Consider the following 24,459-nt stretch of genomic DNA (forward strand, 5'->3'; position numbering starts at 1 on the left):
TGCATCTTATTCTGGTTTGGGTGCAGTGCTAATGCAGGAGAGAAATGTAATTGCTTATGCTTCGAGGCAATTAAAAGTGCATGAACGTAACTATCCGACCCATGATTTGGAGTTGGCTGCAGTAGTATTTGCATTAAAGCAATGGAGACATTACCTATATGGGGTCAAGTGTGAAGTCTATACAGATCATCGTAGTTTACAGTATGTCTTTACTCAGAAAGATTTGAATTTGAGGCAGAGGAGGTGGATGGAACTACTGAAGGACTATGATATCACTATTTTGTATAACCCAGGAAAAGCTAATGTTGTGGCAGATGCTTTAAGTAGAAAAGCAGGGAGCATGGGTAGCTTAGCCCACTTACAGGTTTCTAGACGCCCATTGGCTAGAGAGGTTCAGACGTTGGCTAATGACTTTATGAGGCTGGAAGTACTAGAGAAAGGAGGACTTTTGGCCTGTGTGGAGGCAAGATCCTCTTTTCTTGACAAGATTAAGGAGAAGCAGTTTGCTGATGAGAAGCTGAGCCGAATTCGAGATATGGTATTGCGAGGAGAGGCTAAAGAGGCAATAATTGATGAGGAAGGCGTTTTGAGAATTAAGGGAAGGGTATGTGTGCCCCGTGTTGATGATTTGATTCACACTATTCTTACAGAGGCTCATAGGTCAAGGTATTCTCTACATCCTGGTGCAACAAAGATGTATCGTGACCTAAAGCAACATTTTTGGTGGAGTAGAATGAAGCGTGACATTGCTGATTTTGTTGCCCAATGCCCGAATTGTCAGCAAGTAAAGTATGAACACCAGAGGCCTGGAGGAACATTTCAGAGAATGCCATTCCTGAATTGAAGTGGGAAAGAACTGCAATGGATTTCGTGGTTGGTCTTCCAAAGAAATTGGGTAAGTTTGATTCTATTTGGGTAATTGTTGACAGGTAAACTAAGTCTTCCCACTTCATCCCGGTCAAAATGACTTACAATGCAGAGAAGTTAGCCAAGCTCTACATCTCAGAAATTGTTCGATTGCATGGAGTTCCACTTTCCATCATATCAGATAGAGGTACGCAGTTTACTTCTAAGTTTTGGAGAACATTACATGCTGAATTAGGTACTAGGCTGGATCTTAGTACTGCATTTCACCCTCAGACCGATGGTCAGTCTGAGCGAACGATTCAGGTGTTGGAGGACATGCTTCGTGCATGTGTGATAGAATTTGGTGGACATTGGGATAAATTCTTACCCTTAGCAGAGTTTTCATACAACAATACCTATCACTCAAGCATTGATATGGCCCCACTTGAAGCACTGTATGGGAGGAGATGTAGGTCTCCCATTGGTTGGTTTGATGCATTTGAGGTAAGACCTTGGGGTACCGATCTTTTGAGGGAATCGTTAGATAAGGTAAAATTAATTCAGGATAAGCTTCTAGATTCCCAGAGCAGGCAGAAGGAATATGCAGATCGAAAGGTTAGGGACTTGAATTTTATGGAGGGTGAACAAGTCTTGCTGAAGGTTTCACCCATGAAAGGGGTGATACGGTTTGGTAAGCGAGGTAAACTCAGTCCGAGGTATATTGGGCCGTTTGAAGTTTTGAAGCGCGTGGGAGAGGTGGCTTATGAACTGGCATTGCCTCCAGGACTCTCAGGAGTGCACCCGGTATTTCATGTGTCTATGCTGAAAAAGTACCATGGAGATGGAAACTACATTATTCGTTGGGATTCAGTTCTTCTTGCTGAGAATTTGTCTTATGAGAAGGAGCCGGTTGCTATTCTAGCTAGAGAAGTCCGCAAGTTGAGATCAAAGGAGATTGCATCTATCAAGGTTCAGTGGAAGAATCGGCCAGTTGAAGAGTCCACTTGGGAGAGTGAGGTGGATATGCAAGAAAGATATCCCCATCTTTTTACAGATTCAGGTACTCTTTCTCGCCCTTACTTTTCTTCCTGTGATCGTTCGGGGAAGAACGATGGGTAAATTGGTATCTATTGTAACAACCTGTTTAGTCGGTTTGAGCAGTAGAAATATTTCTGATAAAAACAGACTGAGTCGACAGACCACGTGACGGACCGTCATGGTCACAACGGCCCGTCGAGCTTCTTCGTTCCAATTCACTTCAACTCTGAAATCTTGGTACTGAGATCGACTCTCTGAACTTCATGACGGAACTGCAGGACGGACCGTCGTAGGAACGACGGACCGTCACAAACCCTTTACAGAATTTAACTCTCTGAACTTTGTGACGGACCGGCAGGACGGACCGTCATAGACACGACGGACCGTCACAGGTTGCGTAACTCCAACTGGGTCGGATTTCTGCTAAAGGTTTTAAAAGGGTGTTTTGGACTATTCATGACAAACTTTATGAAATTAGTGGGTTAAGTTTAATAATTTAATTACTTGGAGGGTTAAAGGAGACAACCTTGAAATAAATAATGGGTTACTCTTATCATAATGAATTATATGATAATTAGGGTAAAGAAAAAGAATCTGGGAAGAAAAAGAAAAAGACAGAGAGGGGAGAACGAGCGAGAGAGAGAGAGAGAACGAAGAGGAAAGCAAAGGCATTGGAGATAGCTTGCTCGATCACGATTCTTCGGTGAAGGTAGGTTATGGTTTATGTCTATGTGTTAGATAAACTCTAAATAGCGATTGATATGTATTGGGTGGCATTGTAAAGTCTTCTATATAATTGATTGTGTGTTTGTATGTTGTGATCGTAAAATTGTGGTGGTTAGAATGATGGGATTGTTGAATCTTTAATCTTAAAATCCTCTTTATTAAGATGATGCTTGACATAAAGAAAGCTTGATGAACTGAAATAATGAGATAGATGGATCGGAGTGTCACGTTCCGACACGTAGAGATAGATGTATCGGAGTGTCACGTTCTGACACGTAGAGATAGATGGATCGGAGTGTCACGTTCCAACACGTAGGAATAATGGATCGGAGTGTCACGTTCTGACACATAGGAATAATGGATTGGAGTGTCACGTTCCTACACGTAGTATTAGGGGATCGGAGTGTCACATTCCGACACAATAAGAATAAAGAGAAGAAATCTTGAATTATGTTAATATACCCAATTTCGAAGAACCTATTTTCTAGATGAGTATGGTGTGGAGGCTTGAGTCCTCATAGGTGTGCTTGGTGTTGTTGTCAATGTTTCTTGTACTTGTTGATTGCCACCTGTTGAGTATTGTGGTTGATTTTATATTATTATTCAGTATATATTGCTTTCTATTTTGAGTTGGCCGATGATACCTACTCAGTACTTGTGCCTTGTACTGACCCCTACTTTTATTTCCTTCTTGTGGTTTTGTGGAGTGCAGCAAGTGCACCGTTGAATTCGACTCGTCCGCAACTCTAGCCAGTCTTCAGCACATCAGATTTCAGGGTGAGCTATTGTTCCTATCTCGGACTGGATTCTCTCATTCATGTCTTGATGTCCTTGAAGTTCGGACATGGACCATCTGTTTACTTATTTTAGTTTCTTAATACTCTTAGACTTAGTAATTTGAGGATAGATGTTCTTGGTGTGATGACTTCCAGATTTTGGGGATAATGAGTATTATACTTTAGAAGTTATTTAATTTATTTCGTTAATGAGTTTGGATCTTCCGCATTAGTTTTACTTTTTAAAATTGATATACCGGTAAACGTTGGGGTTTAGATTGTTGGTTCGCTCACCTAGTAAGATAAGTGTGGGTGCCACTCGCGACTGATTTTGGGTCGTGACAGAAATACTTCTGGAAATTCACAGACTATTGGAATTGACTAAAGAGATGGGGTTTCAATGCTAGAATCCTTAACCCTAACTAGATGATAGAGATAACCCTTATATATCATCTTTCTGGCCTTAAGGTAAGAAATAAATCGACCCATAGGGGCTAGGCTACTGCCCTTCCATTCTAAGAGTGCTTCGTATGGAAATTGAAAACTAACAATCCTAGTTCTATAATCGAATGAGGCATAACATGAGTGTAACCAATCTATGCATAGAATGACATCGACGTTTACCATTTCTAACTCTAATAGATCTGCTGAGGTGACTTTCTAAGAGACTATGACAGGGAAATTTCTGTATACCCGTCTAGCTATAACTGGGTCACCGACAAGAGTAGATACTAAGAAGGTTTTTCTGAGAGAGTTTCTGCACAGACACTGATTGGAATTCTATACGGAGTTAGAAGAGGCAAAGTCATCTCTGTTGTCTTTCCACTGAGTGAACCATATGTGAGTCACATCCTTGAGTTTGTAGGATGCCAATCTCACCTATTACTACCAGTTACTAACATCAAACTAAATATTTTCTTCACTTAATCAATGAACTTCTGTGGGTCCTTACAAACATGCGACCCTAAAAACTTAGAAGGATTCATCCTAACAAAATCACAAACTCTGGCTGCCATTGATCGATCATTTCTATTAGTAGGAACTACAACCTGATATTGTTCCGGTTAGTCATACTCTTAGCCAAAAGCTTAATTGGCTTTCTGAAATTCTGCATTTGAACTTCATTATATGGTACTAGAGGAACTATGTTAGCATTATGTGCATTAGCATTCAATGCCTAAGCTCTACGATAAGGCATGATATTAAGCGCTCAACGTCGAGTTAGAATGGAATTAGATCATACCTTATGCACAATAAGAGTAACAAGAAGGTGAAGTTTTTCCTAAAACACATCATAATCTCACTCTCATTAGATGTGGTGCACTTCACACCCAATAAAAAGGACTCGACTTAGTGCGGCGTTTCTAAGAATCTTGAACTTATGTGTCTGATATATAGTTTTATCACACCCCGAGCTACCCCCGAGACGCGGACACGAATCTAGGACCACCAGTGATCCCAAGCTAGCCCTGGTGGCATGATCATGAGCATACTAAAGAAAAATAAATTGTTGCAGAAGCTAAATTATACTTAAAATGAAAAGATGGGGAATACCCATATTCTATAATTGAGATATTTGAAAACAATGAGTTTAATACAAAAGAAATATTAACTCAATACTAAGTTGAATCTAACTATGTCTTAAAATAGCCTCTAAACTAGACTAGAAATACTGGGAGAAGCCCCTGCTAAATAAAGCAAAAACTTAAACTAAATAACTCAACACTGAAATGAAACTCATGACTGTTGTCCTTGGAGAATGAGGACTCAACACTGAATCTGCTGAATTGGAGTTCGGGAAATCGATCTATGCATGATCAGGATACAGATAACCTTAACCTACATCACGAGAAGATGTATCGCATGTATGCGTTAGTACTTGAAAGGTTCTGAGCATGTAGGATAGAGAAAAGCTGAAATAAAACATAACTAAACAAGCACAAAAACAAGTATAATAATCTTAACGTGATGTGCTGATTTCTCAGCTAACTGGATGCAATGACCAATTTAAAACATGCTAAAACTGAATACTGAATATAATGATAAATGGTCAATGCAGAGAGTCTGACTGAACTGTGGGAGCTACTAATAACCGATAATAAAACCACATGAGCTAAATGTGGAGTCCGATGTATAAGCCCCATCGAGAGGACCCAATATACCCTGCCAAAGGTATAAAGGCATGCTAGCGTGACCACTAAAGTTATTGCCCATAGAGGGGACTTACAACCTACTTGGCTAGTAGTTTTGGGAGTATTGGGTACGCTAAACCCTAGTCCAACTCGGTATTAGGCTACTCCCAATGAATTCTGTAAATTAACTGATTAAATCGGGATTTCTGTAAATACGGGATAGCTCGAAAGTAAACATGTAAACTGACAAAGCAACAATTAATCTGGTAATTATGTATTTATAACTGAGGCATGTATATCTGAAGTGTCTGAGATATATGACCTAGCATGTGTAATTCAAGCTAGAAATAAAGAAATACAAATCTAGGGTTTTGAAATTCATGCGATATTCTGACTAATAACATGATAATCTTATTTGGAACATATATTCAATAATTTCATGAAGTTATATCAAAGTCCTACAAACCCTAGGTTTAATCATTATAAGAGAATCAAGAACTGACTGAAAACTTGGACCTAATGGGTGAAAGAAACCCACTAGTGAAATCCCACATGCCTGGTGATGAAATCTACGGAATAATACTTATGTTTTGGGGCTGGAACTGCTGAAGCTTGTGGAGTTCTTGACTTAGGGTTCTTGAGCTTTTTTTCTCTTCTCTTGCTTCTAATTTTTTAAGTATTGATTTAATGACTTGACTTGGATATGTTTTAATTATGTTTCTATAATCTGATGATTTAGGGTCAAAACGACGTAACTTAGGGTTTAAAAGAAGTAGGAAACGTTAAAAAGACCCCTGGAAAGGTTTCTGTCGGGCCTCACGACGGCCAGGACTAACGGTCCATCGTGCGCCCGACGCCCCGTCATTGGATCCGTCGTCAGGGCCTGTTCAATAGGCCATTACTAATATGGGAATAACTTTTTACTCGGAAGTCAGATTTTAGAAAGGTCGGTCGCTATGGAAAGATAATTTAATTGTCTATCTGTAGGTAGGTCATGGGAGACATAATTCATTTTTTGCTAAGAGTTATATTAATTTTAATTTGACTCAACTGCATTTCCTCTTAACTGGCTGCAAATTTTCCACCTGGTCAGACCTACGGAACGTAGGTCCACCTACAAACCATGCTGGTAAACGATAGCTCTTGTCAGAGAGTGGTTGAAGGGAGTCTTGATCGACGGTCACAGACTACGGACCGTTGTTTGACCTACGGACCGTATGTCAGTCCGTCGTCCACGAATTAACCAATTTTTCTAGGCGGAAATTTTTGGGAGTTTCTGATCCCATCGACGGTTGTGCAGGATGGACCTTGGTTCAGGATACGGTCCGTAGATGCCACCGTTGGTAGCACCTACACATTTTTATGAAAAACCAATTTTTGGTCTGTGTTGGCTATGGGGTGTTACATGCTCCGACTCATTATATTCAAAAGGTACTCGAAAAGTTTAAGTATTTGACTTTTAAAAGGGCAAATACCGCAATTGATGTGAACCTTCATCTAAATTAGACTTTCCAATGTATTGGGAAGTTCGATATATGTCATGAATTATACACGACCAGACATAGCTTGCGCTATCAGTAAACTAAGTCGATACACAATTAATCCAAAAAAAAAATCATTGGTTGACAATTAAGAGAGTTTTTGGATAATTAGATGACACTCAGAACTATGTTTGTCCTTACAAAAAATATTCAGCAATTCATGAAGGATATAGTAATGCAAATTGGATAACTAGGTCAACTGAAACAAAATCCGCAAGTGGATACGCTTTCACTATTGTTGGAGTAATATCTTGGAGATTATCTAAAAAAACATGTTTAGTTCTCTCTACAATGGAGTCTAAATTCATTGCCTTAGACAAGACAGGTGAAGAAGCTAAATGGCTCTTAAATTTCTTAGAAGATATTCAGTTTTGGCCCAAACCAATGGCCCCTATATACATACGCTGTGATAGTCAAGCTACAATAGGTACGGCTGGAAGCGTTATGTATAAGGAGATGTCTCATCACATAAGACGAAGACATAATTCTATTAGACAACTAGTCTCTAGTTAAATTATTAGAATTAACTATGTAAAATCAATGGATAATGTGTCAGATCCAGTTGCAAAAGGCCTAACTAGAGAGGGAGTTGAAGGATCATCGACGGGAATGAGACTATGGCCGATAAAAACTCATCCTGGCGGTAAATCTACCTAGAAGACTGGAGATTCCAAGATCTAGGTTCAAGGAGATAAAACAAAACTATTGATGACGGTCAACATTGTCAAAAATTATTTAATTGTCCATTCTCATGATGAGACAATGTTCAGTAACGAGGATAAAGACATTAGGACTTTTTAATGGTTTCTATGTTTGATACAGGGTATACCAAATAGTGTATCTATGGGATAACACATTTAGAAACTACCTATGTGAGTGTGAATTGTAAGCTGCTTCAAGGAGAATCCGGTAAGGCCAGTTTTCTAAGCACACACTAACCGAGATATGCTCATGGCTGAAATGAACAAAACAATGAGAACTAAGAACAGTTCAAGGGTTAATTGTGTCACTAATTTTGTCTATATATATACAAAAGATCTATGGTTCAAAGATATCAAATCTACCGATTGACTGAGTATATCCGATATATTTTCACTATGGAAAGTTTAAACGAAAACCTACTTATCCAAATGCGATTAATCCTTACTTACAAAACAAACAAGTTTTTCATGCATATATTTTTACAATAGCCATTTCCCATTCATGTAGGAATTTGTTGGGTTTTAGCAAAATGTGAATGAGAAAAAAGAAGAGAATATGAAAAAGTGGGGGAACCAATTTTGGAGGGAAAATGAAAACTCATTTGCAAACTTCATATGAAAAGTCATTTCTCTAATACTGGCAGAAGAAAGAAAATTGTTGTCCTTATATTAGGAAACACTTTCTTTACTTCTTAAAGGTTAAGAAGAAGGTGCCTCTCATGCCGTCGTCACTCGCTCTCTCAGCCTTGACCATTCGGATTCAGATTTGAATTTGGATTTGGATTTGGCAAATGATGTGATTGATTGATAAATTTTGTTTTTAATCAATCTTGTTAATCGAATAAATCCAGTTAATTTATTTATTTTCTCTTTTAAATTAATACAGAATGTTAGTTAAGTAACATAATTAATTTTGGCGCCACAAAATTTATTTGAAATTCACATGTAGTGATAATAACAATCTGAAGCGACCTGTTCCTTTGGAAAAGTCGTTATTTTTCCCAAAAGACACAACAATTCTGGAAAAAAGGGTCTGAACAGATTTGTCTAAACAAACACGATTCTTGCTGAAAATGGCTATAAAAAGGAGGTCTTTTTCATTTTTCACTTCCTGAAAGTTTTTCCTCTCTGCATAAATTTTCTCTCATAAACAAAATTGTCGATCAGCTAAGTCTATATGTGCTCTTGTTACTGTTCTTGCATTCGCTGAAGTTATTGATGTTTGAGCTACCGCTACTTCTTTATCAGGTTAATCTTTTTTATATTGGAAGAACTTAATCTGCAATCTCGGGTACAATGAGGGGATAAAATTTCTAAAGGAAACACAGTGGTTACCGTGGACTCAGATTAAAAGTTTTACTTCTATTCATCTTATTTGTGTTTCTGTATTTTTTGATTAACCTTAATACAAGGGATAACATGAAATTCAAACCTGGAAAGAGGACCATGCGTTTGATAATTCAACAACTTCCCAAAACAGGAGATCCAAATCAACAACTGCTTTGGTAGAAGAACGTTCTAGTTCCTTTTGAAGGTCAAGAAGTTGGTAGGCCGAATGAACATCTCGAACGAGATATGTCAAGGAAGTATGCATATGATAAGTCTCTTTATAGTGGCTCTCCTAAATGGAAAGCTGATTTGGAGTCCTTTGAAGACTTGTATCTTTCTGCGTTTTCCATGGAATGTATGGATAATGAAGATCTATAACTCAATATATCGGCAATTTTAATGAATTCTGTTAAAATACTTCCTTGCATTAAGCATGGAAATTTAACCTGGGAGTTCAATGGTCAACAAATTATGAGTCATTTTCTATTTGAACCTGCTGCTCAATTTGTTACAGTAATAATTCCCACAACTATAGTGGATCATTATGTCTGGGATCAAGGAATAGGTTTCAATTTCATGGCTCTGAAATGTTATGCGGTATACCACGCAAAAGAACTGCTATTGCTGGGATGTATTGGTAAGATTTTCTTAATCGTGTAGTTAAACTCAATGAATAGAGTGTGGGATCCTGGGCAACCATGGTATGTAAATTCCTACTTGCGCATTCTCTTCACATGTATGCCAATTTCATATACACTAGTCTTACATCAATATAATTATGATGTGAAAAATGAGATTTTGTCAGCCAACTTCAAGCACACATCGATTTTACATCCTCACTATATGCATGTCGTTGCTACCATGTTACTGAAGTGGAAAGTAATAGCATTAAGGAGTCGATATAGGGTGAAGTTTGAGATTGAACACCCTTATGCAGGTTACACACTTTATGGGGTACTTGAGATGATTGAGTGGGCTGCACGACATAGATTACAGCATGGTTTAGATACTACATTAATTTTGTCTATCCTCTTGAACAAGTGTGTGGTTGTTGGGCATGATGTTATACCCGAACTCCATTTGATAATTTCGAAAGGTATAAATCAGAGAGAGGGTTATTGTAACGGGTTGATATCAGTTTCAATGCAGAGATTTGCGGAAAGGAAGCTACTCCAAGGTGAATATTTCAATTGATCGTAAAGGAATTGTAGCAAGGAAGAATGGAGTAAGAAGGGAACTGCAACTCTTGTTAGCCATATGTGTCGGTTGCTGCTGTAAAATCTGACGAAGTTTCCCTATGTTGCTACTACTAGTTCTTCCATAAGTTTGAGTGAGATATATAGGTGCATTAGTCTTTTGGACACATCTCACATTACTAAACATCCATTCCATGTTCCAAAGCTAATTAAGAATTATACAACCGTGTCTAGACTACTCCAACCTGCCAAACCAAGATTATTATACTCCATGTTTCCAGATGATGTATCTTGACTTGAACCTTGATGACAAGGTTCTTTCTGCGGGTGTATTGTTGTGAACCAAGCTAACTTGATAAGGGCTCATTAATTAGAAGTTGTGAATGAGACCGGGCCAGTTAAAATATTAAACTGTTCTATTTGGGATGCATACCCAATAAACATTTGCTTAAAAGGGAAAATGAGTTTGAAATAAGGGCTTATGCATATTGAAGAAAACTTTTGTCCTCTCCTCTTTTTCTAGAGTCTTGTTATTTCAATATTTCCATTGTATTTCCGTAGTTTGGGTATTGCAATCACAATTCTAATGTATAATTGCATTTTAGTTCTCTTCTTAATCTAGTGAGGAATTCAGGTTTGTAACATTACCACCAAAGGTAGAAGAGATGGGGAAAAATTAACTAATATTTTGGTATACTATTTGATTCTACACAAGATTAATTACATTCAATTCGGCTCTTAAAAATTCGTTAAGATCTTTTTGAATCAACGTAAATTTAAGTTCACTTTCATCATTTGGAGTCATACTCTGTCTACTTTCTTAAGAACCAATAAGAGCTTATACCACTGCCCCGTACTGAAAACAAACTTTCATCTCCGAAAAGAATTCTCCTATTCGCTATAACTATAAATGCCTCTGAAGCAATGGTTCTTAGGAAACCCCTTAGTTTCTAATTCTCTCCAACTCTGTCTCGTGACATCATATCACTAACATAAAGTATCTCTTAACTAATCGCTATTATTACATCTTATAACTTCATGAATCCATTAACTGAACTTTAGAGTGGAATCCAATTAGCTAAAGAATAATTATGCAGAATATGTAACAGACTATTGATAAATGAAAATTAATACTTTTATTCAAATACATAAAAAACTAGGAAAGTACAATCTTTTGGTTGCATCACAAACAACATATTAGACTTGAATCCTGAAATTATCAAAAATTAAGTATATAAAGTTAAAGAGCTTTTATGGAAGAAAATTCATTGACAAAGATCAAACTGAATACCTGGAGGTGACGATCAATAATATCGTTTCTTGTGACTTTTCATTCTTGTAATGATTTTGTGTTACAATTTTAAATCCATCCTTTGAAAACCATGTTGGATATTGAGTTGATAATATTATGTATATTATGGATAGTCCAATAAAAAGTCCACCACCATAACCCATGAGAACCGCCTTCCAACTGATCATTGACGAATCTCCTCCTCCTTCTTTATCTAGCTCAACTGGAGTCGTTGTTTGTTCTACCTTATCATCCCCACCACAGTCCTTTGACAGTGGAAATCCACATAAACCATGATTCTCTTTGTATTAGCTGTTCTCAAATGTATCAAATTGTTTTCCTTTGGGGATGCATCAAACAAGATGATTGTAAGATGATTTTGAGAGAGCTTTAAAACTTCAAGTAATGTGAGGGATGCAAGTTGTTGTGGAATTTCTCCGCTGATTTTGTTGGATGAGAGATCCAATGATTCAAGTACAGATAATTAGTGCTGGGATGCTGGTATGTGACCCTCCAAGCTATTATGAGATAAGTTCAACGTACGAAGCCCAACGAGATCTACAATAATGCTTGGGATATGACCTTCGAATCTATTCCTTAAGAGATTGATAATTATGTTTGTAGTCAATACTCGAGGAAGTTCAACATCCAGCCCCTTTCTTGTCACAATAAAGGCATTTGTCTAATAATGAGAACCTATATAAGATACATACTCTCACGTTCCATTGTTCTCACCATTTATTTTCATAGCTTCAAAATTCTTGAAAAGGCTCACTGGTAAATCTCCAGTAAATACGTCAGATGAGAGATCTGCGGCTCTTATTTGAGCAAACAAGTTGACAGTCCTGGAATCTTTTAAAGGTCCATTGAACTTATTTGATCTCAATACTGAAATATGCAACTTTGGTAGGGCTCCCAACCGTTTAGGAAATGTGTCATTCAATTCATTGTTACCTAAATCAAGAACATCCAAATATTTGCAATTTATCAGAGATTGCGGAACTTTCTCCTCTAGTTTATTCCCATCAAATTAATGACTCAAACTTGGTTTCCTATACTAAAAGTAATAGTAATTGTCCCGGTAAGAATATTGTTGTTAAATCCATAACGGAAAGTTCACCCATCTCACCCAAACATACTGAGATTGTTCCCTCCAAATTATTGGAGCCCAAATCTAGTATTTGTAGTGTTTTCAGATTGCAGACCGTTGAAGCGATCTGTCCAATGATTTCATTTTATGAAAGGAGAAGAAATCGCAGCAACTGCTGGTCTATGAGTGAAATTTGAATAGGACCTTCCAACTGGTTTTGATTCAAAACAACATCAAATAATGTTTTAGATATAAACTCGTGAAGTTTGAAATCCATTTGGATTTCAATCGCAAGAAATTCTATCACTCAGTTATGTGTTTCATGTGGGGATAAAATCGTGGTAGAAATTAATTTTGCAGTCATACTTATTGAAATTACTAGTAACAAATGTGAAAATTGGTACCCACCAATGTGAAAATTGATAGTCACATTGTGGAAGTAGCTATTCAAAATTTGGTAGAGTTTGACAGCCAATTTTTGTGGAAATTGGCTACCACATTATGTCACTAATGATGTAATCAAGTGTTCAAAAAAAAACTCTATAAATAGAATAGTAATTATACACTTAATGACACACCAAAATAGAGAAGCAATAGAGAGTAGAGAAAGTTATCTACAAAATACTTCTTAGTTTTGTGAGAAAATAGTGTGCAAGTAATATTATTATGTGTTGTAGAAATAAAAGAGTGTTGAATAATCGTCTTTTGGCACTACCAAGTTTTCATAAATATTATCGTATTACTTATCCGAGTATTATATTTACCCAATTTAAATATTTAGAGTCGTTGGTACTCTCTTTCTATTGCTATTTAGTTTGGATATTATTTTGGGGGTGATTATCATTTGTTCAACAACGTGGTATCAGAGCCATGACAAATAATAGTCCATTGTCGTTCCAATACGCCCGTCTCACAAGATAAAATTATTAAAAATGGTTTCTACTAATGAAAGTCATTCTTGGCTCTCAAGATGTTTAGGATATTGTAGACTAATGGTATACAAAATCCGTAAATGAGCAAACTTTGTTAAAGACAAGAAAGAGTGATCAACAGGCCCTCACTCTTACCCATCAATGCTTTGATGATGGCATGTTTGAGAAGGTGGCTGATGCAACCACCTCAAAAGAAGCGTGGGAAAATTACCAAATTCTGTACAAGAAGTTGATACAATTAAGAAGATAAAACTTAAAACTCTAAGGGCTGACTTTGATATTTTTAAAATCAAAGAATCAGAATCCATTTTGGATTTTTGTTCAAGATTGATGGTTGTTGTAAATCAACTAAGAAGATACAAGGAAGAAGTAGATGATGTGCGTGTGGTAGAAAAAATCATTCCTTCTTTAACACCTAAATTTTACTATTTGGTGTGTGATATTATGTATTCTAAAGATCTACACTCTATGGCGGTAAAACAATTGGAAGGTTCTTTACTATCCCATGAAGAGAAAGTGAAAACGAGAAAGAAGAGCCACTAGAAAAACTTATTAGTACTCATGCATCCTTCAAAGGATTTGAAAGTGAGAAAAGTTACAAAGGAAATGTACAATGGCGAGGCCGTGGAATAGGAATAATTTTTACCAATCATTTCAACAATGAAGATAAAGGTCACCAGTCATTTAGAGGTTGTGGTCGTGGTCAACGAGGAGGTAGAGTACGTGGAGCCTATCACGGTACGAATGAAATAAGGTATGAAAAATCTAAAATTGAGTGTTATAACTGTCATAAACTTGGACAGTACTCTTTGTAATGTCGTAGTAATGCTGAAGAGAAAGTAAATCTTGTTGACAATAACAATGATGAAGATGAGTCAACATTGTTATTAGCACTCAAAGAAGAAGATAGAGATGATTGCAGCTCATGTTATCTTGACAATGGATCAGGCAATCATATTTGTGGTCACAAAGATAAATTTTTCAGTGATAAGGAAGACGGTGAAAGGTAATGTGTCTTTTTGAGATACCTCGAATATCCAAATTGAAGGAATAGGTATGATTTTGATATTTTGTAAAGATGGTGGCCATAAATTGATTAACAATGTTTATTATGTGCCAAAATTTAAAAGTAACATTTTGATGTTGGGTCATCTTCTTCAAAAAGGATATGATATTCTTATGAAAAATATGCATCTTTGGCTTAGAGATTTAAGTAACAACTTAATTGCTAAAGTTCATAAGACAAAGAATAGGTTGATTTCTTTGTATCTTCAAACTATCGATGCAAAGTGTTTGAAGGTCAATGTGCAAGATGACTCATGGTTTTGGCATATGAGATTTGGGCACTTGAAATTTGAAGCTCTCAAATCAACGGGAGACAAGAACATGGTTGATGGGATACGTCAATAAACGATCCAAATCAATTATATGAATCATGTCTTCTTGGAGAACACGCAATGAGGAGTTTTCCAGAGAAGACTACATTAAGAACAAGTAAGCCACTTCAACTTGTACACACCAATGTGTGTGGTCCAATCGATTCACCTTCTTTTGGTAAAAGAAAAATACTTGTTCTTTTTTGATGATTTCAGTAGAAAGACATAGGTATACTTCTCGAAGCAAAAATCTGAAGTTTTTGTTGCCTTTAAAAATTTCAAAGTACTTGTAGAAAAAGAATGTGGCTATGAAATAAAAGCATTAAGGTCGGATAGAGCAGACAAATATATTTCAAAAGTATTTAATGCCTTTTGCCAATCTCATGGAATTCGTCGCCTCTAATGGTACCTTACTCGCCCCAACAAAATGGAGTTGCAGAAAGAAAGAATAGATCAATTCTTAATATGGCTAGATGTATATGGAAAGCTAAACATCTACCAAAAGAATTTTGGGCCGAGGCTATTTCTTGTGCAATTTATTTGAGCAATAGTTCTCCAACAAAAAATGTATGAGATCAAAAATCTTAAGAAGCATAGAGTGGAAGAAAACCAAGTGTCAAGCATTTGAGTTTTTTTGGGAGCATAACATATGCTCATGTTCCACATCAAGGGAGAGCTGAACTTGACGATCGTAGTCTCAAGTATATGTTTGGTGGCTATGAAACGAATTCTAAAAATTGTACAATCCAAGCAATAGCAAGGTGGTGGTGATTCGTAATGTTGAATTCAATGAAGAAACATCATGGAATTGGGAGACTCTGTGAGAAAAAACATATGATTTTCTTCCATACTTCAGAGATGAAGAAGAAACCATGGCATATGCACTGGATGCGACCCCACCTCCTTCACTAGCAAATGTTGATCTCTATCTTTTCATGAGAGTTCAAGTGAAAGAATATATATGATCGGGAGGATTCAAGAACTCTATGAAGACATAAAAGAAATTGCTAATTTTAATTATTTGTGTTGTGTCTTTGTTGATAGTGAACCAATGAATTTTGATGAAGCTGTTACTCACAAAAGGTTGAGACAAACCATGAAGGATGAGATCAACTCAATAGCGAATAACAACACTTTGTAGTTAACAACTCTTCCCAATGACCATCGAGCAATTGGAGTCAAATGAGTATACAAGACAAAGAAAAATTCCCATGGAAAGATATAAATATACAAGGCAAGACTAGTGGCTAAAGTCTACAAACAATGACATGACATCGATTATGAGGAAGTCTATGCGCCTGTTGCCCGCATGGACACAATTCATCTATTGATCTCTTTAGCGGCACAAATGAAATGGAAGATCCATCAACTAGATGTCAAATCGGCAGTCTTGAATGGATATCTTGAAGAAGAAGTCTATGTTGAGCAACCATTGGGTTTCATGGTTGAAAAATCATGATGATAAGGCATTGAGGTTTAAGAAAACCTTATATGGGTTGAAACAATTCCATGAGCTTTGACTAGTCGCATTTTCAAATACTTTCAAGACAATTTACTCGTTATCTTCATGAATATGTTGTTTACATTAAAGTTCATACTAATGGAAATATTCTACTTGTGTGTCTTTATGTTGATGATCTCACTATAACGGGTAACAACCCAGTTTTATTTGAAGCTTTCAAGAAAGCTATGTCCTTATTTTAAATTTAAATTTTAAAAAAATGCATATGTAATTAATTACATAGTGTAAATTAACTTTAAAAAGTGATAAACAAAAATTTGTGAAAAATAGATAACAAAAAATAATTACAATGTGGTGATGACATGGCTATGTCGTGGTGTTGGCATGGGTATGTTCTGATAGTTACCTGGCTATGATGTGGCGAATGATAGTGGTATATATAATAATATCACGGTTGTTTTGAATTTACTTCAAAGATGTGTAAGGGAGGGTATTAAAACGCACGTGTAGTTTAAGTTCTTAAGTAAATTATTCAACCATGTTAAAGGTTTCTTTTATGTATTTTCCTTAAAATACAATAATAATTTGGTTTGTATGTAAAGATACAATATAACTCAATTTGGGAGATTCTCTAACCGAGAAGGATCACTATGAGCTATGTGATGATACAACATTTGCCTACGCTTCCAAAACTGTCCTATACCTCGCTGGAGTACAAGACATCCTCAACTAAGTTGATCCATTAAGCTATTCTCAAAAAGTAATAAGGAATAATTTAAAAATCATGAGCCTTTTCTACCCATATTGATTACATGATTTATGAGGACTTTGAGTTGTTTGAATTCGTCCCCATATCGAATCTCAATACTACTCCCAAGATATACACAACTCATATGTTTAATAGAATTTCCTCATCCTCAACTTTGAGATTATTACTCAAAATATTCTCTTAAAAGAGATTATACTCAAAACTCCTCATATACACATTTGGAAATCAAAGATTCCTCCTCATTTTAAATGTAACAACATTTTCTTTTGAGAATACTTAGTTCGCATTTATTCATTTTGAAAACGGAAAATGCACAAGTACCCCCTCAACCTATACTTTAAATCCCAAAGACACACTTATACTATACTAAGGTCCTATTACCCCCCTGGACTTATTTTATAAGTAATTTCTACCCCTTTTTGGTTTACGTGGCACTAGATTGAAAATAAAAGTCAACCAACGCTTGGCCCACAAACAGGTTTTAAAAGATTGTAAAAGAATTCTCGAATTGTCTGAAAACAACTCTTAAAACATTACACTTAACTCTACCTTGAATTTAAATTATGAATTCAATGGTTATGATTCATGTTATGAATAATCTCTTGATGTTTATATGTAGTTTAGAGGAGTTAGAATCTGAAAAGAGTAAAGATATACTTTCAAAGAACTGAGATGGGATAACTGACATAACTATAGATGGACAGGTAATCCTAGAGAACTGAGTGGAGAGGGGTGTAGACCATACACTACATACCATATTTTCTGGTGCGTGTTGGCGCACCATGCTAGATCCTGCTCAAAATTTTTTCAACGAATTTTCTTCTTCGATTTAAGACCCTAATTCACCTAGAATTGAATGATTTCTTCCAAACTCTCCTAAATTCGGATACCCAACATTATTAATCAAAAATCCACTCATCAACAACCCTCAAACTCCTATTCATCTTAAATAACTATCAAAATCTCAATAATCAAGATTTACGAACGAAATTTCAAGACCTAATAAAAAATCTCAATATATGGATTATCATAGATGAAATTAACTCATGAAACTCGCGATTGAGATGTGGTTGAACGAATCCATCGCTATGAAAAACTTACATACCTCTTACAGATCAAACCCTTTTGGCAAAATTCCTCGACAAATCTCAATAATTTTGACGAAAGCCTAAAACCTTCCCTCATTTCTCTTCTTGAACTCCTCTTAAAACCCTAAGAGTATTTCAATATTGTGAAAACTGAACCAAATAATTTTAGATCCCTAAAATATTATTAGAAATGCTTAAAGCTGATGGGGTAAGGAAAAGAACTAAATACCCCTCATTAATTCGGGGTAAATTTCATTAACTGAACTAGCTGACTTCAAACGAGCATATATCCCTCAGCTGAACTCAAAATGTAGCGAACTAGGTGTTGTTAGAAAAAAGATTCAAATAACTTTCATTTGATATTTTATAGTCAATCTATATTTTCATGCCCCGAGCCTATACCCTGAACGCAACTGACACTCTAGAACCATTATCGGCCCAAGCGAACCCTTAGCCTGACGTACTACTGAGTAGAAGAATTAACTAACATGAAATACTCTCAGATAATAAACTCATACAATAAACTGAGAATGTATTAAAAGATACATTTACTAGACAATGAGGTAACTCATGTCTAAGGCATTAACAATTGAAAATAAAAAGACTCATGAACTACTGTCTATCTATCTATAAAGCCCCTAATAATATGAGAGATGTTGGGATAAGACTCCTGATATTCCTAGAAACTGTAATAACTTAAACATAACAAATAGGGATCCTGAAGAAAGCAATGAGGCTCAACAATAACTTTGAAGCTCAAAAGTATCAACGTAGCGCTAAATTTTGATCCTGGTTACCTGTCTCTACATCATAAAAGATATAGGTCAAATGACGTAAGTACATGAAATTTATGAGCTCGTGAGGAGAATTCTAAAACAAGGCATAAGCTTGAAAGGGAACTGAAAAAACTTACTTTGTCTTAACTCAACTCAACTCATTTTAGTATAAAGAAGTAATAAAGACGCAATATAAAAAAAATTAAAACATGTCGATAACAACTCAGTATTTTGAAAACGACAATAGTAAGTTAGGTTTGCATATGAAAGTACAAGTAACTCTGTGAGAGATTCTCTAACCAACAATAATCACTATGAAGTATGTTCATGATACAATGCCTTGTCCATGTTTGCAGAATTGTCCTATACTTTGCCCGGGTATAAGAATTCCTCACTCAGTGGATCTACCAGTTCATTCTAAAAATCATTAATGAATTATCTAAAATGTATGACCATTTTTACCAACGTTGGCTACATGGTTTATGGAGACTTTGAGTTATCCGAACTCCTCTCCATATTGATGCCCAATACTACTCCAAAATGTAGCTAACTCATATCACTACAATAAAAACGACTTTTAGCATCAATTAATGTTGATATAAATAAAGAGTTCTAACGTTTTTACTATATTTATTAAGTATCATTAGAACTAATGTTGCTAAAGTCTTTAGAGAGATGTTCAAAAAATATTAATTGCCGCTAAAAATGCATCTTTAGCGACAATTAAGAATTTACTGCCGTTAATGATCATTTTTTATGTAATGTATTATTAAGAACATGAATTTCTCTGTGGTTTGAGATTATTACTAAAAAATCTATCTCTTAAAAGAGATGGTACTCAGAACTGCTCATCAAAACTCTTTTGGAAGTCGGTGTTTCCTCTCAACTTGAATGTGAAAACATTAACTCTTTTGAAATACTTAGGTCCCATATATCATTTAAAAGAATTAATTTATCTCTACTCTTTCTTAATCTCAATGCTTAAGTCCTAAAAAAGTTTAGAATATTTGTAAAAGACTTCTTAAAAGGACTCGAATAACTGTCAAGACTTGACTCTTAACTCTATGCTGAATTTTAATTATGAATTCAAGGTTATGGTTTCGATAGGAAGGATATCATGATGATTAAAAGTGTTTTTAGATAGTTAATCATGAGAAATGGTAGAAAATCATTGTTAGGGGAGCAAGTCCACGACATGAAGATGAATTTAAATATATAGTTGTGAAATAATTTTAAAAGGTGGAGTCTGAGTCCTCTCTGCAACTTTTTTCACCAGGGGAGAAAGTTTGCAACGCGGACTTGCGTGCCACATTCTGCCCGAATTTTTTCTTCCTCCATTTGAAACCAATTCTCCTACAATCTAATGGTTTCTTCCCCAATCACATAGAATCGAATACCCAACAGTAGTACAAAATAAATTACAAAAAAATAACCTTAAAACTCATACGGTTATCTCAATAGCTTTTTAAAACCTCAACAATGAAGATTATGAAATAACACATCAACGAAACTCATAAAGAACTCAAATCCTTTGCGCGTATGGGAAAGAATTTAAGCTGAAACAATCATGATTGGTGTGTGGGTAAACGAACACAATGTTATGTGAAGTCACATACCTCATTAGGGAACAACCTTTGGTGAAACGACCTTTAATTTTGTAGTCCAAGAAAGACTTGACTTTTCTCCTATTGAACTCCTTACTCTAAAATCCCAGCGTAATTTAAGATTGTGTAAACTAGACAAAATCAGTTTAGACCCCAAATTTAATTACTAAAAACATTATAAGTAAAAGGGGTAAGGAAAAGACCAAGATACCCATCATAAATTTGGGTAACTTTCCTTAATTGAACATACTTACTTTAAATAGACACATCTCCCTCAATCAAACTAGAAACTTAGCTATCTCGGTGGTGTTTGAAAGAGGATTTAAATAGATTTCATTTTTTCTCTTATGGCCACCAAACTGATCATGTAATAAAAGTATGGTCGTTTGAAGTTGACCCAAAACTCACAACTTATGCATTACTTGCAAAATTCTCAATTTAGCTTTTCCAAATAAATTCTTTCGAATAAATCTAACTATTTCTAAGACGGGATGCTACAATTTAAGTCTTAAAGAATCTACCAGTTACTCAATCGGACATATTAGTAGGCACAAGTCAGTCACATAGTTAGTAAGGCATATAACTAAGTTATATTAATTAGTTATTAACAACTAGATAGGAATGACAATACAAGCAGAAATGGAACACAAAATAAGATCGCGTAGATGAACATAGTAAAAGCGTGAGTACCTCTGACCGGATCTGAGTGAATCCACAAATAATAATGGACACGAGCTAGTTTACGTCTAATGAACTAGGATTTTTTTTTGTGAGATGTATGAAAGTAACAAGTATAAAGGATTTTTCTCTAGGATTTTAGAGACTTTATTTATGGGTAAATCAGATGGGTGAAATGGGTTATGTGCAGGTTTTGAAATTTGGGTAAAAAAATTTGCCAACTCAGATTGTGGTGTAGGATTTGGCTATGCGTACATAATGAGTGTTCGGTTAGTTGAAGGGGAAAATCTACACTGATTATTGGAAGGCAGGAACTCTGATGGACGAAAAGTATGTCGGAGGGCATTGAAAAATCATTTTCAAATGTTTGAGGGCATATTTGTACTTTTATCCAATTTTAAAAATTGGGACTCAAATCCCAACAAAGAACAAAAAAGTTATTATGTCTTCCCATCTACATAACCCTTAGTTGACAAAGTTTCTCAATACTGGTGTTGATGCGTGATAAACGAGAAATAACACTATTTTTGTAACAAATTTATAAAGGAGGAACAATCAATTGACATGGACATTGAAGATTTACATGCTTGCAACACACTATAAAAACTAATAGCATCAAGACACACAATGAAATCTTAGCACTAACATTAGCAACCCCACAAATAAAATAGGCATCAATAAGGGATATGACTAATGGATTAGAATCATGATGAAACTTATAAATGCAAACAATAATAGGTAGCTTGATGCTCAAAGCATCCCCCGTTAGCGAAGTTTTGGAAAAGAGTTGCACCTCAAAGGACATACTCTTAATAGTTTACTCTAATACAAGCATTATTAACCAAAACATCCTGCATAAGAAAGGACCAGACACCAATAGATGTAATTTGGACATTCATCCTAATTCAAGCATTACTACTAGAGATTATGTCTAAAACAAGGAAAATAGAAACATCCCGCACTAGCAAAGTTCAAGAAGGGTCACGCCTCAAAAAATGTAATGTGAACAGTTTTCCCTAATGTAAGCATAAGTAATTAATGCTTTCTGCATTAACACTGGTATTTTAAAATCCACACTTTATTTTAAAACCGAGTATATAACCAAACAAATCTTTCACAAAAATAATATAAAATGCAAGTTTTATATTCTAGTTTTGACTGGTTAAGTTAACATCTTAAAACATAAAAAAACTCTAGAAAAATAACAATCAAATCCTCAAAATAAATATTTTCCATTAACATCCATATATGACATTCATATATGACATATGTATACCACTAACATCTTATTCTATTTCTTGTTTTCAGGGGCAGCATGGGGAAAACCATAAGGTGATAGTCATCCTGAAAAACATAAATAACTTTTCAGTTTAGAAAGAAGTTACACAGAATTAGTGATGTAGATATTAATTATAGGACTCCTTGACCTTCATAATGTGAAGAAATGAAATATATATATATATAGTAGCAATATACCAATTAACAATTTGAGAATTCTAAGTACTTTGATTAGTTTGTTATTTTTAATTTTCACCTGGCTGATAAGGGTTATTCGAGAATTAACAATCAATCCTGAAATGTTCAATAAGGTAGAAGCATAATTCAAATATGTATGAAAGAAGAAATAAATATATTACTATACCTTAAAAAGTTGTTGAGAAAGGATATAAAAATAATAATTAATGTTGTATGGATTTTTCTAATTGACATATATCAGAAACATCACTCAATGTTTAAAAGCTAATTAATAAAAAGAGCGTCATAATAGACTAGAGGAAAGGAATCGTTTTCTAGCTCTTTAAAAAATGTTCTTTGCAATTTATTTATAAATTTTATATTCGTTTTACGAGAAATCTTTATTTTTACACCTAAGATATATATTTTCATTATTTTAATATAAAAGGAAACTGAAAAGGACGGATAATTTTCCATTAGTCAAATTATTTAAAAGCTTTTCCAAAAAAAAAACTATAAAAGGACAAGAAGTTTCATTTTCTCATTACTTCTAGAGAGACTACTAAAAAAACACATTATTACAAACTTGATTGTGAAGATATATGATTTATTTATTTAATATGAAAATGTCAATTACTAATTTGGTTCATAATTAGGAATGTAATTTAATAAAGACCTTTTAAAGAACAACATTTCTTGCAATTCATTTGCTGAACTTCAAGATTAATCGAGAACAAAAGATAATAATTCACCTTCTTGATTTTCTAAAATGAAGTTTATAACTTAAAAACTTAATTAGGCGTACATATATAAAATAAAATTGATATTTGAAAAAAAGAAATAAATAATCAACAGGAATATTTGAATGTAAAATGAGATTACGTTTAGATATGCATTAAATTTTTTTAAAAATAAAAAAATAGATGTACAATAACCTCTCTTGTCGTTTGTTCAAGAATCTAACTGAGCTCGTTGCCAATTGTACGTCTATACATGTAAAAAAAATCAATATATTAAAATAATTTAAAGATGAACAAAACATCAATCAAATTTTATTCCCAAAGAAGAAGGGAAAGAAAATATTCAACCTTGGCTTAAGTTTTCACAACCAATTGTTGTTTTGAAGATTCAGTAAACTTTAGAATTCCATCCACCTACCTATATAATATTTAGTTAGAAATCGTAATTATGTATAACTAATTCAAAAGTAAGGAAAATAGATCAATGATAAAAACCTTGTCACTCCGGACATCCAAAACTGCAATTTTTTAATTGTAAAAAATAGAAAGAGGTGCAAATTTTATGGCGCCATATCTCGAAGGGCAAACCCTACTGAATAAAATCAACTCAAAAATCAATTGATGAGTACTTTCATTAGCGAAAGCATTAACCGAGTTAATGCAAACTTTATATGTGTTTGCCAACTTTCTTTAGATTTTAAGTTTTTTGATGATGTAACAAATAAGAGGTCTTCATTTTTCAAACCTAAGAAATGTAAGAAAATATGTTTTTTATATAACTTATAAGACAACTACTGCTAATTTTTTTTAATTTTATTTTTTTTAAAGAGCAAGAGATATCATTCCTCAAAATTTTGTCGGGAGAACTTTAAAAAAATACCAATACACTGATCACGACAAATTATTTATGTCT

This window comes from Solanum pennellii, chromosome 1 (genome assembly GCF_001406875.1).
Source record: "Solanum pennellii chromosome 1, SPENNV200".
Taxonomy (NCBI): domain Eukaryota; kingdom Viridiplantae; phylum Streptophyta; class Magnoliopsida; order Solanales; family Solanaceae; genus Solanum; species Solanum pennellii.